This window comes from Rhinatrema bivittatum, chromosome 5 (assembly GCF_901001135.1).
Source record: "Rhinatrema bivittatum chromosome 5, aRhiBiv1.1, whole genome shotgun sequence".
NCBI lineage: Eukaryota > Metazoa > Chordata > Amphibia > Gymnophiona > Rhinatrematidae > Rhinatrema > Rhinatrema bivittatum.
In genome coordinates this window covers 149,936,768-149,952,555 of record NC_042619.1, presented here as the reverse complement: position 1 = coordinate 149,952,555, position 15,788 = coordinate 149,936,768, and positions in this window count along the sequence as shown.

The window sequence follows — 15,788 nt, the reverse complement described above, 5'->3', positions numbered from 1 at the left end:
ACAGACTTTTGCAAATTGGAGCAAGATATATATTGAAGAGAGTAGCAGAGAGAGTAGAGCCCTGTAGAACACCAGTTTTGACTGGGGTCAAATCTGCGAAGTTATTTTGAAACTTGATAAGGTGGGTTCGGTCCGAGAGATAGGAGGCAAACTAGTTGAGAACATTCCCTGAGATGCCATATCCCTGTAGACAGTAAAGTAAGATATTGTGATCGATGGTGTCGAAGGCAGCAGATATGTCAAGAGATATTAGAATAAACTGTTGACCAGTATCAAGCCCGCTTTTTTAAGAAATCGGTAAGTGAGAGAAGAAGAATTTCAGTGCTAAGAGAGTGACGAAAACCATATTGATGGGGGTCAAGCTCCTCATACTTCTCTAGATGATCGATCAATTGGGACAAGACTGCTGATTCAAGCAATTTAGCAAAGTGAGGTAAGGATGACATAGGTCAGTAGTTATTCGGGTCAGTGGGGTCGTGATGAATTTTTTAAGAGAGGGAGCACAACAGCTTTCTTCAAAGGTGTTGGAACAGTACCCTCTGCTAAGGATAAATTGATAAGTTTGGCAAACAAGGGGGCTAATATATTTCTGGAGGATTTAAAAAGTGAAGCTAGGCAGTGAAAAAGTAGACATATGGTATCGTTCAAATTGGCTATGAGATTTTCAACTTCCATGATGGAGACAACTTCAAAGTTCTCCCAAGAAGAGGAAATCCTAGAAGAAGGATCTAGATACCAGTTGGGGACCGAGAAGAAGGACAAACAAATATTTTCAATTTTTAGCTGGAAGAAGATTGGAAAGGACTGAGAGCTTGGGGCATACAAAGATGGCTTGGAGGTGGAATTAGAATTAGTAAGGCACTTAGCAATATTAAATAAAACCTTAGGATTGTAACCAACTTCTCAAATTAGTTTAGAAAATTGTTCTTTCAAGGCAAAATTAGTAAGGGTCTGGAATTCAAGAAGAAGCTTTCTGAAAGCTTGAGCATGATCCAAAGTAGGAACCTTTTTCCAAAGGCATTTGGCTTTTCTGAGGGAATTTTGGCATTCTTGACTGGAGTGGTTTGTGTTTGCGTGAACTGAAGATTTTTAATGGAGAAAATTATCAAGTACAGAGTTAAAAGAGGATATCCAATGACAGAGGGCATCAGCAAAATTATCTAAACATAAATTTGAAAGTAAAGGCAAAATGGATTCTTGAAAAAATGAGATATTGATAGGGCCATGATGTGGAGAAATAACAGAGATCTATGCAAGAGGAGTGTCAGCAGAAGCTGATAAACAAAATGTTATTTAAAAAAATGGTCTGACCAGGGAATGGGAGAAATGCTTAAACTTTGGGAGGAAAAAGATGCAATTGTATTGTTCACAAATACCAGGTCAAGGATCTGACCCAAATTGTGTGTAGGAGAGTGAATAATTATAAATATAAAATAGCAGGCAGAGGTCTTGGGCAGGTGGCAGGCAGGCAAGTCAGGAACAAGCTGAGGTCTTTTGCAAGTGGCAGGCAGGCAGGTCAGGAACAAGCTGAAGTCTTTACCAGAAAGTCAGTCTGGCGTAAGACCAGGGAGATGAACAACGAACACTGGAACAAGCAGGCAAGGAAGCAGGTACAAGCAGGAATAGAACTGGAACAGAAGGATACTGGAACGAGACTAGGAACAAGCAGGCAAGAACACAAGCAAGGGCAATCTCAGGAACAAACCGACCCGATTGCCAAGGCAAGGAAGTGAGGCCAGGAACTTCCTTTTAGCAAGAGTTCAATCAGGGTGCGCCGTGGAACTAGGCCCCGCCCTGCAACCTATATCAGGGCAGCTGGTCCACGCGCGCGTGCGTAGGGGCGTGACTAGATGCTGAGATGCCGAGGCCCTGCGTGAAGTCAGGCGTGCGACCGAAGGTCCGGTGACCACCGCCGAAGGACGCCGGGGCCTAGCTGGACTTGCAAGGGCCGCGAGGGAGACAGGACCAGGTCCCGCTGTGTGACCCCAAAGGTGAGCAGTCCCGTGCACAGGACTATCTCGGGTGGGGCACATAACAATCACCATTTTGCATAAAACAAATAAAATAAAAAAAATGTAAGATATCATTCATACTGTGCTGATTCTATATTTTAGTACTGCATGCATTTATCGTCCAGTTCTCCAAAAAATGGAACATCAGACAGTCCAGGCACAAAACATTAAATTAGCAGCTGACATGACAACATCAGAAAGTGACACATCACATTGTTGAGATGGACAATAATGACCTAAGCAGCAACCCTGACAGTGAAATCCTGTCCATATATGACATTAATGCAATATAGGGACAAATTCAAAATGCTTTGCAAAACTTGCACTCTCACCTTGCATTTCAAAAGAAAATCACTGGCAAGCACAAGAGACTGCCAAATAGCAGTGTGTAGGTGAATGTGATGGTCTACAAGGATTTTCTCAGCATTATGCAAGCTGGAACAGCAAAATTATGAATAATTCAATCCAGACAAACTATATGATGCTACAATCATCAGAGCACTAAAATATTGTGTGCTCCAAGCAAAACATCAAATGAGAGTATACCAGCTGAAAATTCAAGTTGTAAACACTAAACAGAAACCACTTCTGTCAGCCAATACTAGAGAATTCATAAATCTTGTAAAATTAAATCTTGTACCAGAAATGTATTCAATAAACTTGCACTCCAGTGTAATCAGTGGAAAAGAGCAAACACAGCAGGGGGGATTATCCCTGACACAAATTCTAACTGAATGCAAGGCTGTTTTTGAATGTCTGGGGAATCTCCCAGGCACATTATACCTCCAAATAGACAGATCTATTCAGCCTATGCAACATCTGCCATGTCGGGTCCCACTAGCACCGAAAGAGTAAATACTTAAGGCTTTAAAACAAATGTCATTACCAAAATGATAGAGCCTACAGAATGGATAAGCAGCATTGGAGCCATAGAGCAACCAGGAAAGTTTTGCATCTGCATAGATCCAATCAATTTAAATAAGGCATTGCTAAAGGCCCATTATCAGAAACCACAATATAAGAAATTCTACCAGTCTTGGCCAAAGCAAACATACTTTCAGTTGTGGATACTAAAGATGGATACTGGCAAATTCAGTTAGATGAAAAAAACAGCTATCTCAACACATTTTGAACACCAAAAGGATGATACAAAGGGCTCAGAATGCCATTTGAAGTTAAACTTGCTGCAGAAGATTATCAGTATTGCCAACAAGATATATTGGCAGGACTCAAAGGAACCAGTATTACAGCATATGACATTCTTGTGTATAGATATGGAGATGCCATAGAAGAAACAGTAAATAATGACAATTTCAGGAATATCTTAAAGAGCCATAGATGTCTATTTTAAAATCAACAAAACAAAGCTAAGACTTTGCCCCAAGAAAGGACACAATGGCATTGCGTTCCACATGGAAATTTGATCTACTTTGGGTCAGTTCACATAAAATCATTGCTGGGCAGACTAGATGGGTCTTTTGGTCTTTATCTGCCATCATTTGCTCGTAATGCTTTTCCGAGGGGGGGGGGGGGGGTGCTGTTTCCTTTAGGCAATGTGAGGCAGCGCCCCTAGTGTCCTCTTGTGAGCATGTGCAGGACCATGCTGGGAGCTTGGTCCCCTTTAAATCCCCTAGAGGGAGAATGGCTCTGGGTGGGAACGTGCCGGGTACAGTGGAGGATAAGTTGCTGAGCCAGCAGGGAGAGGATGGGCCCTGTGGATTTGGAATCAGGAGCTCCAGGTCCTGTCTGAGAGTAGGATCTCCAGATCTCTCTCTGGGAGACGGTAGACAAACTTCTGAGAAGTGTCTAAGGATCTGTGAAGGTGGGAAGACTTCTGGGAAGTGCCTAAGAGATACTGTGAAGGTGGGAAGACTTCTGGGAAATGCCTAGTGTATAACTTACTGAGAGTGGGGAACAGGCAGACTTCTGGGAAGTGCCTTCTTAGTTGAGACTAGAGAGCAGTCTTTGTGTTTGCAACTGTGTTTTCCAATCCTGATTGTATTTGTGATTCCTCTGGCCATGTCCAAGTCCTTGACCACTCGAGTGTCACAGGTAATAAAAGTATTTGTCAGTTGGGGGCTACTTTATCTATCCTACCCCTTCTCTCTGCAGATCCCAGGGAGGGAGCTCTTGCTGTGGGGGGGGAGGGGGGAATCCTTCTTGGCCCAGGTGATGGAGTATTTCTCTTTAAGTATGTGTATTTCTCTGGTATTGTATTCTCCTCAGGGACAGAGAGGAATACAAAACATCGATCACTGACCCACATATTTTCTACAAATTAAACTGTGTATTTGCATAGTCTCTCTGTTATGGTTCTTGTGTCCATCTTTCTAGCTCCTGGGACGCATCTTGCCACGCTTTCCTCATCAAGGTACAAACAGCCCAGTCAGACTGTTATGGGAAAGTTAGCATAAAGAAGCCACTAACTTTGTATATAAAAATTTGGATTTATTCTGATTAGAAAATTTGGAAGAATTATCATTGCTTTGGACATCAGATAATTTATTGATGAACAAACTTGACAATGTAAATTTACTTATTGTCATCTATTATCTTATTATTAATTACAGTTTACATAATATATACTGTATAAGTAGCTTCTATCATAATATTGTCTAAGGATTTCTAAGGGTAATATAATAATATGATGTCATTCTAAATTCCTGTCTTTCATCTCTGCATTGACACTTACTCCAAATCATTCTGGTCAGGTAAGCGGGGAGACAAACTGCAGCAATGTCTTCTTCTTCTCTTTGATTTTCTTCTTCTTCTCCTTATCTCCAAAGATTGCATTATAAATAGCACTCTTTTATAACTTTCTTAGACCATTGAAAATGTAATTGGGATCAAGTGTCTCTTCTTGATTGAATGTATATTTCACTCCTTTTTCTCAAAAATGTTCTTAATGTACCAGTCTCATATGAATAGCCAAGCTGCAAGATATTGCTAGCCAGACATGGTCATGTCTATAAGCAGGGCTATTTTGTACCACACAGCAGCAAATGTCCATAGCAACAAATGGCCCTCTGCAATATTTTAAACAAGCCAATCTTTGTCTGATAGACAGCCACAGAGTGCAGACTATTTTAGCTTCACAACAGTCCTTGTCAATCTTCCAACATATCACTGTCCATTGTAGTGTATTTAAAGAAATGCAGAAGTCTTCAGCCCTTTTTATGAATAAACAGTCATTTTCAATATTTGTGTGTCAATGCAACAAACACAAGAATAAATTACTCCTTCATCACACTACAAGATGGGAAATCCTAGAGGGGAAACTCAAATCATGAAAAGATTCTACCAGAGTCCAAATTTCTGTCTTTAACCTACAGCCTGTGTCTTGGTCCCTTTGGGGTGGAGATCCAATTGGGAGGCTCCAGCTCTTGATGTTTATTTCCTTTCTGTCTTTCAATTCTGTGTGACTTCTCTGGGAGGAAAAGTCTAATGTTTCCAGAGTTAAACAAAGTTCTTACTCTACGGACTCAAAGTTGTGAAACGGGGTAGGGAAAAAAAAAAACTTCCACGCTAACAAAAAGGGGAAAATCCAAATTGCTCTAAATACAAAACTCCCACACTGGTCTTGATTCCTCTATGGAGTAGAAGGATAGTTCACAGGTCTCTAACCCCTGCTCTCTGGATTGGGGGTTTGTCCTTCTCCAAAGGGTACAGGTTGTTCCTCAGAACAAGAAAGAACTCATCAAAAACCTGATCAACATTCACTAAAAATCTCTCTCTTCCAAAATGAGGAAGACCCTTTCAGATAGATAGTATACTGATAAGGAATCTCCTCTGAAACATGAAAAATACCAAGTTGATTTAACAGTAGGCCCAAAGTCAGCAGGGTAAAGGAAAAATAGCTCCTTACTCTTCAAGAGTCACCTCAAAATGACCAAGCTCTTTCTACCTTTAGCTCCACCTTATGCCATAGGGGTAACCAACCATGGTCAGTCTCACTAGAGAGACTGAAAAGGAATGGAAAATCCCACTAAGCTGTTATTAGTCCTGATAGTAAGGGACCTAGGGTCAGCCACATACTATTCTACTATGTACTGACCTCTCAAGGCTTATGCTCAGACCCTGAGAAAGTGATGGCATGCAGCAAATACCCACACTTGTAAATGCAAAATCATTACAACAACTGTTAGGATTTGTTAACTACCTAGCCAAATTTCTTCCTTCTTAATCATGTGTATGCAAACCTCTTCAACACTTACTAGATGAGGGTGCTCTGTGGACTTTGCTACTGCAATATGATACAGCTCTCAACCTCATTAAACAATTCTTCACCAAGAATCCTGTACTGAAATACTAGTATGTACCAGATGAAGTCACCATACAGTGCGATTCCAGTATCACTGGTCTTGGAGCAGCCCTACGTACAAAAATCACATCCAGTAGTTTTCTCATCCAGGTCCTTATCTCCAGTTCAACAGAGGTTTGAGCAGATTGAGTGTCTTGCAACTGTATCTGCTTGTGAAAACATTGACTAGTTTACAAGATGATGACACTACATCCCTGTAGAGACTGATCACAAATACCTTGAGGTTGCTAGTGGTGAAGCTCCAGCTTGCCTCTGTCTCCTCTTATGCTCCGCCTCCTGGTGGCAGGCGCTCTCTGGTCCGACCAGGGAGCCTGCCAATCCTGCACTAGGCCAAGGGTCCACCTCCCAGCACAACAAAGTGGGTTTTAGCCATTTATAATCTTTACATTCCCAATAATCAGAGGCAGAAGGCAGCATACTGGGCACAGGTTTTTCTTTTGAGGATTTTCCTATGTTTCTTAATGCAGCAGACAAACAAGGTTTCTCTGACACAGCAGACACTTTTACTCCTGGATTACCACATTCCTCTTTTGCTGCCTTTCTGTTAGGAACATTACATGGCTGTAAATCAATGTTAACAGAAGTCTGTCTAGGCACAGGTTTTACCAATTTTGGGTTTTGCCCCTTGTGGCAGGGAGAAAAGTCCTCAGAACATTTTAACACAGAAGGTTTTTTTTTTTTGTCAAAGGTCAATTTATGTACTCCACAAGCCATACAAGACTGTCAAAGGGTAGGATTTGCACAAGTGCACTGCTCACACTCCCACATGGCAGGATTGGGAGACCCACATTCCCAACACCTGATAAACCCTGCTCGGGTATGTCCTTGACAGTACTTACAAACACAGGGAATACAGCTTTTACTGAGCTTACCAGACAGAACGTGAGTCCTGGAACTGATGCTGTGGGGATGATATGGCCTTGTCATTCTGTTAGGATTGTGGAACCAGCTTGGCTGGGGAACCCCCATGGGAACAGTTCAGGACTCCAGGGGCAAACTAGACTAGGGGAATCTTTGGCCTACACCAGCCACCTTCCTTACAGGTTTAGGCCTTGGGTTCTGGTGGCCGGCAGGACTTGAACAAGGGAGGAAACCTAAGGCTAAAACTGGACTGGTATCTGGAGTGAAGACAGAAATCAGGCAAAACTGATGTGGCAGGCTGCAGGGCTGTAGGTTAATGTTGGATGGGTCTGGAGACAGAAGCCAGAGCATACTTGGGAAACAGGCTGCAGGACTGGAGGCTGATGTCTGGAGCTCAGGCAGGAACCAAGATCGGGGATGGAACACTGGAATTGTGGAAAAAAATAGGAGTTAGTAATACAAGCAAGCTTGAGACAGGAGGCTTGGGAGCCAGGGAGCAAAGCTTGAGGCTACTACCTGGTGAGTTCTACCCTTACTCAATAAGCCTTCGCACGGTTAATGCAACTCCAACATTGCTCTCTGTTTCAATGGCAAGGGGAAATGTGGAAAAGAGGATTTGCATTCAGATAACAACCAAGAAGGACTGAACTTCACAATCTGGATAAACAAATAAGCATGGGGATAGCTTGCTTATTACGGCGGTTACTACCCTAAATCAATTAAGCCTGATACATCACTTTGAATCCATATACAGCGTTGCTCCCTGCTTCAACGACAGGGGGAAATGTGGAAAAGAGGATTTGCATTCAGACAATAACCAACAAAGACTAAACTTCACAATCTGGGTAAACAAATAAGCGTGGGGGTAGCTTGCTTATTACGGTGGTTACTACCCTAAACCAATTAAGCCTGATACATCACTTTGAATCCATATACAGCGTTGCTCCCTGCTTCAACGACAGGGGGAAATGTGGAAAAGAGGATTTGCATTCAGACAATAACCAACAAAGACTAAACTTCACAATCTGGGTAAACTAATGTAAAATATTCTTATATCTATTTAATACCATGTTATAATGTAAAATAGGGCTGTTACCACCCTATTCCTTTAGTTATCTGGAAACCGATGTGATATCTCGATCGAATGTCGGTATACAAAAGAAATAAATAAATAAATAAAATAAACAAATAAGCGTGGGGGTAGCTTGCTTATTACGGTGGTTACTACCCTAAACCAATTAAGCCTGATACATCACTTTGAATGCATATACAGCATTGCTCTCTGCTTAAACAGCAGGGATAAATGTGGAAAAGAGGATTTACATTCAGACATCCAACAAGGCATTGATCTGTGCAGTCTGGGTAAACAAGCATTGGGGTAACTTGCTTGATACGATGATTACTACCCTTAACCATTAAGCCTTATGCTCACCTTTGATGCAACTCCAACATTACTCTCTGCATCAATGGCAGGGCATGGCAGGAAATTTGAATCAGTTACCAACAAGGGCCCTGAACTTGGTGGTTGGTGAAACAGATAAGTATGGGAAAATAAGAATGGGAGCTTGCTAGGCAGACTGGATGGGCCGATTGGCCTTTTTCTGTCATCATTTCTATGTTTCTAGGGGAAAGGAAGGCTTGAAAGTCACAAGGCAAGCTTGGAAACAGGAAGACTTAGGGAAGACACAATGTAAACTTGAAAACAGGAAGGCTTAAGAAGCCACAAGGCAGAAGGCTATGGAGAGGCACAAGGTATACAAATACAAGAAGGCTTTGGAAAGCCACAAGGCAGAAGGCTGTGCAGAACCACAAGGACTACAGAGACGAGGGGGCCAAGCAATGAATCGAGCAGACTCAATGACAAGGCCCAGGGTGTAGACTGAGACAGGGCTAAATATGCAAGAAATTATTGAGTCATGAGGTCACTAAGAGTAAAGCTGGAGAGCAGGTAAGCACAGCTACCGGGGTAACTCTGGAGGTTAGGAGGCTGCATGAGAAGCAGAATCACAACACTGTCTATTGATCACTGGTGCTCAGGTGGGCACTTAAGTGGATATTAGACATTATCCCCATTTATGAGTACTAAGTCGAGTATCACACCCTCCCTCATGGCTTCCATTAGTATTTGTTTGAACAGAGCCTCATGAAGGGCATCCACTATCTCTCTACTTCATGTAGATTCCACAGAAGGGATATTCCAGTCTACTTACGGCAGATTAAAATCTCCAACGAGCAACACTTCTCCCTTTTTGCTCACTTTTTGAATGTCATCGACCAGATCTCTGTCCAGCTCTTCTTTATGAATTGAAGACCTATAGACCACATTGATGCAAATGGAAGCACCATCTTCTTTTTTTAGGACAGCCCACAATGCTTCTTCCCTACCCCACGTCCCTTGCATTTCGGTTGCTTGGATATTGTTTTCTGTCCTCTCTGTCCTTTCTTAATAAGTTATAGCCCACGATGGCCATATTTCATTTATTAAAATTTATTAATCACTTAACACAACAAAATTGTGGCCTAGGCGATTTACAGTAGAACATCCATAAAATAGTATCACAAATAAACACCAAAAATATTACGTACAACAGAATTGAATTCTAATACATCTCAGAAACTACCAGCATTTAGAAGTTCAGACCTTGCATCATGAGGCTCCATGAATCATGTCTCAGTAACAGCAATGATGTCCAAGTCCGCTTCCACCATTAGAGCCTGCAGGTCTGGGATTGTATTGCCCAGATTATGAGCATTTGTGACCATAGTTTCTCAGCTTCTCTCCTTCAGCTTACTGTTCTTTTTGGACATCTTTTCTGACCTAGTCAGCTTATTTTTGTTAATTTCTTCACTCACTTCTTGGAGATGCTGAAGGTGACATTCCACTTTCCTTCTGCCAACTCTGTCCTCTAGTTTAAATGCCTTATAGCATATGATTTGAATTTGTCACTTAGGATCCTTTTTCCTGCCACAGACATATGTAAGCCATCTTTGACATGGGACTTTTTACTGTTCTGTACACAGCCTCAGCCCCCAATATATCCACTCCTCCACCAGCTTCACTGCCAGGAGCTCCTGGTTCTCGATCATATAGTCCTTTTCAGTGGGAATGAAAATTTTGGAGAAATAGAAGCATGGCAAGAGAGTCATTTGGGACCCAAAAAACAAAAAGGAAGGCATCCTATAAAAGCTGTCAGGTTGGAAAAACTGTAATAGATGCCAGATGTCCAGGTGTGTTTAAAATTTAATTAATAAATGATTATATAAAAGTAGCCCGACTCCAGCCAAGTTTCGCCACAGTGTGGCTGCCTCAGGGGCTGTATACGTATTCTATGTGAAAGTGTGGTCATCTAATGGTTGCAAACTTAGACATCTGCTGATGTGGTTTGTAGTATGTTTAATAATTCAGTTGGTGGCAACAAAATACTTACATTGAAGCTTGGCTATGTGTATTTCTTTGGTAAAGACTTGAGTCAGTAAAATTGGATTCTGCTTATGCTTAAAGATGGTGCCTATTGGATGTCCCCACATTGCTGAAATAAACCCACTCAATTTTGTAATTATTCATATGCTTGTTTTCATCTGAAGATGCATGTATTTTAAACACCAGCTTGGATACTGTGAGACATCAATCAGTCACGGTATGACACAAGAGAGTCATTTGGTCATTGTGTTGTATGAAAACTGCCCCTACCCCAAGGGCAGATGCATCTACTTCCAAGATGAAGGGTTTTGATACTTCTGGTGTCATAGTCATGGTTCATGTGAGAATTCTTGTTTGAGACACTGAAAGGTTTGGATGGCCTCCTCCAGCCAGTGCTTCGTGTCCACACCCTTCTTGCTAGAGGCATTAAGGGAAGCTGATAGCTGATAGCATTAATGGGAGCTGGTTAGGAACTGTCTGTAATAATTTGCAAAGCCCAAGAAGTATTGTAATGCCTTAAGACCAACAGGTTGGGGGTTGTCTAGAATGGCCTTTACCTTTGAAGGATCCATTTGTAATCCATAGCCCAGGAATGGCATGCATTTCTCTTCTTTTGCTTTCAGGTGGTACAACTATAGCCTCTGTAATACCTGCTTAATGTGCTTTCGATATGCCAATGATTGTGAGAAGATGAGGATATTATCTAAGCACACCAATGCATGAGAATACAAAAGGTCTCATAAGATCTCATTGAACATGTGTTAGAAGATGGTGGGGGTGTTACATAAGCTAGAAGGCATCACAGGATATTCATAATGACCGTCTCTGGTATTAAAGGGTGTCTTCCACTCATCGCCTTCTCATATGCATATAAGATTATAGGTCCCCCAGAGGTCAAGCTTGGTGAAGATCTGTGCTCCTTAAAGGTGATCAAATAACTCCTTGATGAGAGGCAAGGGGTAGCGGTTCCTTTTGATGGTCACATTGAAATCCCTGTAATCTATAAAGGGCCTACGGAAGCCATCCTTTTTCCGTACAAAGAAGTAGTCTATTACTTCAGGGGATAAGGAATGCCCTTTCTAAGATTCACTTAGAGAATAGCCACTGCCATTAGCAATGGTAACATGGAATAGACTTAGTTTTTGGGTACTTGCCAGGTTCTTATGGCCTGGATTGGCCACTGTTGGAAACAGGATGCTGGGCTTGATGGACCCTTGGTCTGACCCAGTATGGCATTTTCTTATGTTCTTATGTTCTTATGACATGTAAACTCACTAGGATATAGATGTGCCATGCACTAATTGCAAGTTGGAATTTTATTCCATCAGTTCCTTTCTAAAACGATGCCCCAAAAGGAACAATGGCTTTTGGTTAATGCAAGCTAATGTAGTAGTACAGACTGGGACAGATTTTAAAAAAGTACGCAAGCGCGTACTTTTGTTCGTGCACCCGGCGCAAACAAGAGTACGCCGGATTTTAATAGACATGCGCGTAACCACGCGTATCTTTTAAAATCTAGGGTCGGTGCGCGCAAGGCTGCGCAAAATCAGCAGCCTGCGTGCGCCGAGCTGCGCAGCCTGCCTCCGTTCCCTCCGAGGCCGCTCCGAAATCAGAGCGGCCTCAGACGGAACTTTCTTTCCGGTGCCCCCACCTTCCCTTTCCCTAACTAACCCGCCCCCCGGCCCTAACTAATTCCCCCCCCCACCTTTATTTCAAAGGTTACGCCTGCGGGCCGGCTGCCGGCACGCCTTGTTCCGGTCTGGGGGCTGGTCTGGAGGCCGCGACCACGCCCCTCGGAATGCCCCTGTGCCGGAACCACATCTGTGGCCCCCTCCACCAGAATGCCCCTGATGATGCGCCGGCCGTGACATGCCCCCGACATACCCCCTACACGCTCTCCAGGAAAGCCCCAGGACTTACACACATCCCGGGGCTTTGCGCGCGCAGGCAGCCTATGCAACATAGGCTCGGCATGCGCAGGGGGAGCTTGGGGCAGGTTTTCAGGGGTATGCGCGTATCTTATGCGCGTACCCCTTTGAAAATCTTCCCCACTGCTTTTTAAAATCGCATTGTGCTAGCTTGCAATTCCTTTGCTACTGCTGTAGATATTGTATTCAAAAGCAAAAGTAGCTTAGACATAGCAAGAGATCATAGTTTTATTTATTTATTTTATTTAGCACTTTTATATACCGATTTTCCAGTAACAGAATTACTAATCAAGTCGGTTTACATTCAAACAATAACCATGACAAAAAGTTGTCTTACAAAAAACAGGGTGATTCAAAACTTGGATACAAATAACTGGGGAATAAACAACATAAAATAAAATAGATAAGGCGCCTAATGTAGGCTGGAGTTAAGACCAGATGTTAAGTGTAGGACAAGGTTTTTGAGATTTGACTGCATAGAGATAAATAGATAGAACGTTCTCTTGGGGGGGGGTTACCCTTGGAAGGGATCATTGGCTGAAATACAAATAAGATACTGAAGTTATGAGAATGCTTGGTTGAACAACCAGGTCTTGAGTCTTTTTTTAAATGTGGTTGGGCATTGTACTAGTCTGAGGTCTGATGGAAGAGAGTTCCAAAGTTTAGGACCGGCAGTGGAGAAAGCTCTTTTACTTAATGCTGTCTTGATTGGTGGGGCCTGTAGATTGTCTCTATATGCTTGTCTCACCAGTCTGGCGGAGGTACGAGGTTGAAGTGGGATCATGAGTTCGAGTGGGGTGATGTTATGTATTGCTTTGTGGATTGATGAGAGGGCTTTGAAATGAATTCTGAATTTGATGGGTAGCCAATGTAGGTTCTTTAAGATGGGTGTTATATGGTCTCTTTTGTTTGTTTTGGTTAGAATCCTCGCTGTGGCATTTTGCAACATCTGTAAAGGTTTTGTGGAGTTAGCGGGGAGGCCGAGTAGCAGTGAATTGCAATAGTCAATTTTTGTGAGAATGATTGCTTGTAAAACTGAACGGAAATCTTGAAAGTGAAGGAGGGGTCTCAATCAATAGTTTGGTTAGCTGTTAGGAGATTTTCCCAAACCTTGCCATTTATAATCTCTTTCTTAGTTGAAACTATAGTAGAAAAATATATAGCTTGCTGAGGATTACAGTGCAGTAATTTACATAAAACAGTGTAAGGTCTGATTTTCAAAGATTATGAACACCGAGTTTAGACAGGCAAATGTCAAAATAGAAAACTAAGAACTTTGGAACTTTCTTGAAAGGTTGGCAGGTGTTGCATTGATAACGCTGAAAAAGTATTGTTTTTTCCTGTATTTGCCACTTTAGTCTAATCTTGCAAGATACATAAGTACCTCTCAAGTATCCAGATTTTATTGCATTTGCCCCCAACATCCTGGTTTCTGCTTCTGGAGTTCTGATGTATTTTGGTAGTGCTGTTTGCCACAAAAATAAACCTAATACAATGATGTAATCTCCTTGAGCTTGTCAAAAGTACAATGAACAGTTGGTGTACATCTGTTGTACTGTTGCTATTTGTAGGGGGAGGTCCAGGAGGTGCACAAGAAGCACATTACTGAACGTCCCAGATGATATATCAGTGCATCCGCATCAAACAGCAGAACCAGCTCTGGATGTACTGACTCTGGATGTGCTGAGGTAGTAACTCAACTGAGCAGCCCTCTGCATGTCTTGTGCCTAGACTGGAACATGAGATGTCCTGACTGACTATTATTACAGAACCATTGAGTCAAGCAGTGAAAGGAAGTCAGGGACTGGTCATAGAAGGCTGAGCAATCTTAAAACAAGTGAAGTGAGACAGGCAGCATGCAGAAAATAGTTGCCTAGATAAGAGGGGAGTGGCATAGGAACACATTATATAGAGTGGGATTGTCCTATAAACAGGAACACAAGATCCCCTTGAGAGCAGGTACTGCTGATTTTGATCGTATTTCTTAGTTTTAAGAACTCATATTTAGGTTAGCTACATTGATGTATAAGGAAAGGGTATATGCTCTACCTGTGTTTAATTCTCCAAAGAGAGGATATTACTTTATTGAATTTCTCTGATCTCTCATTTGTTCCTCAAAACTTCCTTCTTGGAGTGGGAGCAATGTGGGTTCTTTTTTGTGTGATCAGACTTGGGTATTTGCTTTATGAAACTTTAGCTATTCTCTCTTACATAATAATTCATTTTAGTTTGAAAATGTCAGAGTCAGCTTAAGGTCAAGCTATATCTTGCTGAAATTTGATATGTTTGATCAATAAGTTTGAATTAAATATGTTCTTGTACTGCAATGCTTTTCTACAGATTTCACAGATCCACTGTGAAGGAGTGCAGCATGTCAAACAAACAGCTCTGAAATGAAAAACATTCTTTGTTTCATTCAATTGAAGTCAATGTAAAACTGGGCATGCCACAATGTATCAGAGCTAGCATGAGAAACTAAATGGTCAACTCACTCAAATTCTTTTTGGCCTCTGGAGGGCAAAAGGTAGAGAAAATCCATATGTCAACAATAGTAAAAGCAGATGTTTGAGAGATATTTAGCAAAAAATAAAAAATAAAAATTGTCATAACCTGAAAAAGAAATATTCAGAGCACAATGTAGGAGGAACCACTAAAATGTTTCATGAGGACCAAGATGGCAACAGCAGAGGCATAATATCTGGTTCAAGTTGCTGACTGTCCATTATTACATTACTTTTCTTTTTTGACATTTTGACCCTAAGACGGCTAGGAGGAAGGGGGAAGATTAGGGCTTTTCAGTCAGAACCCTCTTTGACACCTTCTCTCAGCACCATGGACAGATTAGGTACTTGGACAGTGATTATCAGAGTGGTCATTTGATTGTAGCAGATGTTTCTTTGCTGAACCATGAAACAGTTTTAAAAGCCCTGAGGTGTGACTCCCCCCACTTGCCCTAGGAGGTATGGAGAGTATTGGTGGCCTCCTCAGAATAGAAATGTCATTGGTTGTGTGGTTGGTAGTGAGTGATGAAGGCTTTGTTAAAATGAGGAAGTACTTTGAGGAGGAGTTGGAAGACGGTAAAAATAAGTGAAGTAGAACAACAGTGGGCCAAATTAAAAAACTATAATAAAGGCAACAAACCTTTATATAAGAAAAGTTAATAAAAGAGGAAAAGAAAACTCACAGACTTGAACATGCACATATTGCCTTCATGGGTGAATACAAACTGTACACAAACTGTAGCC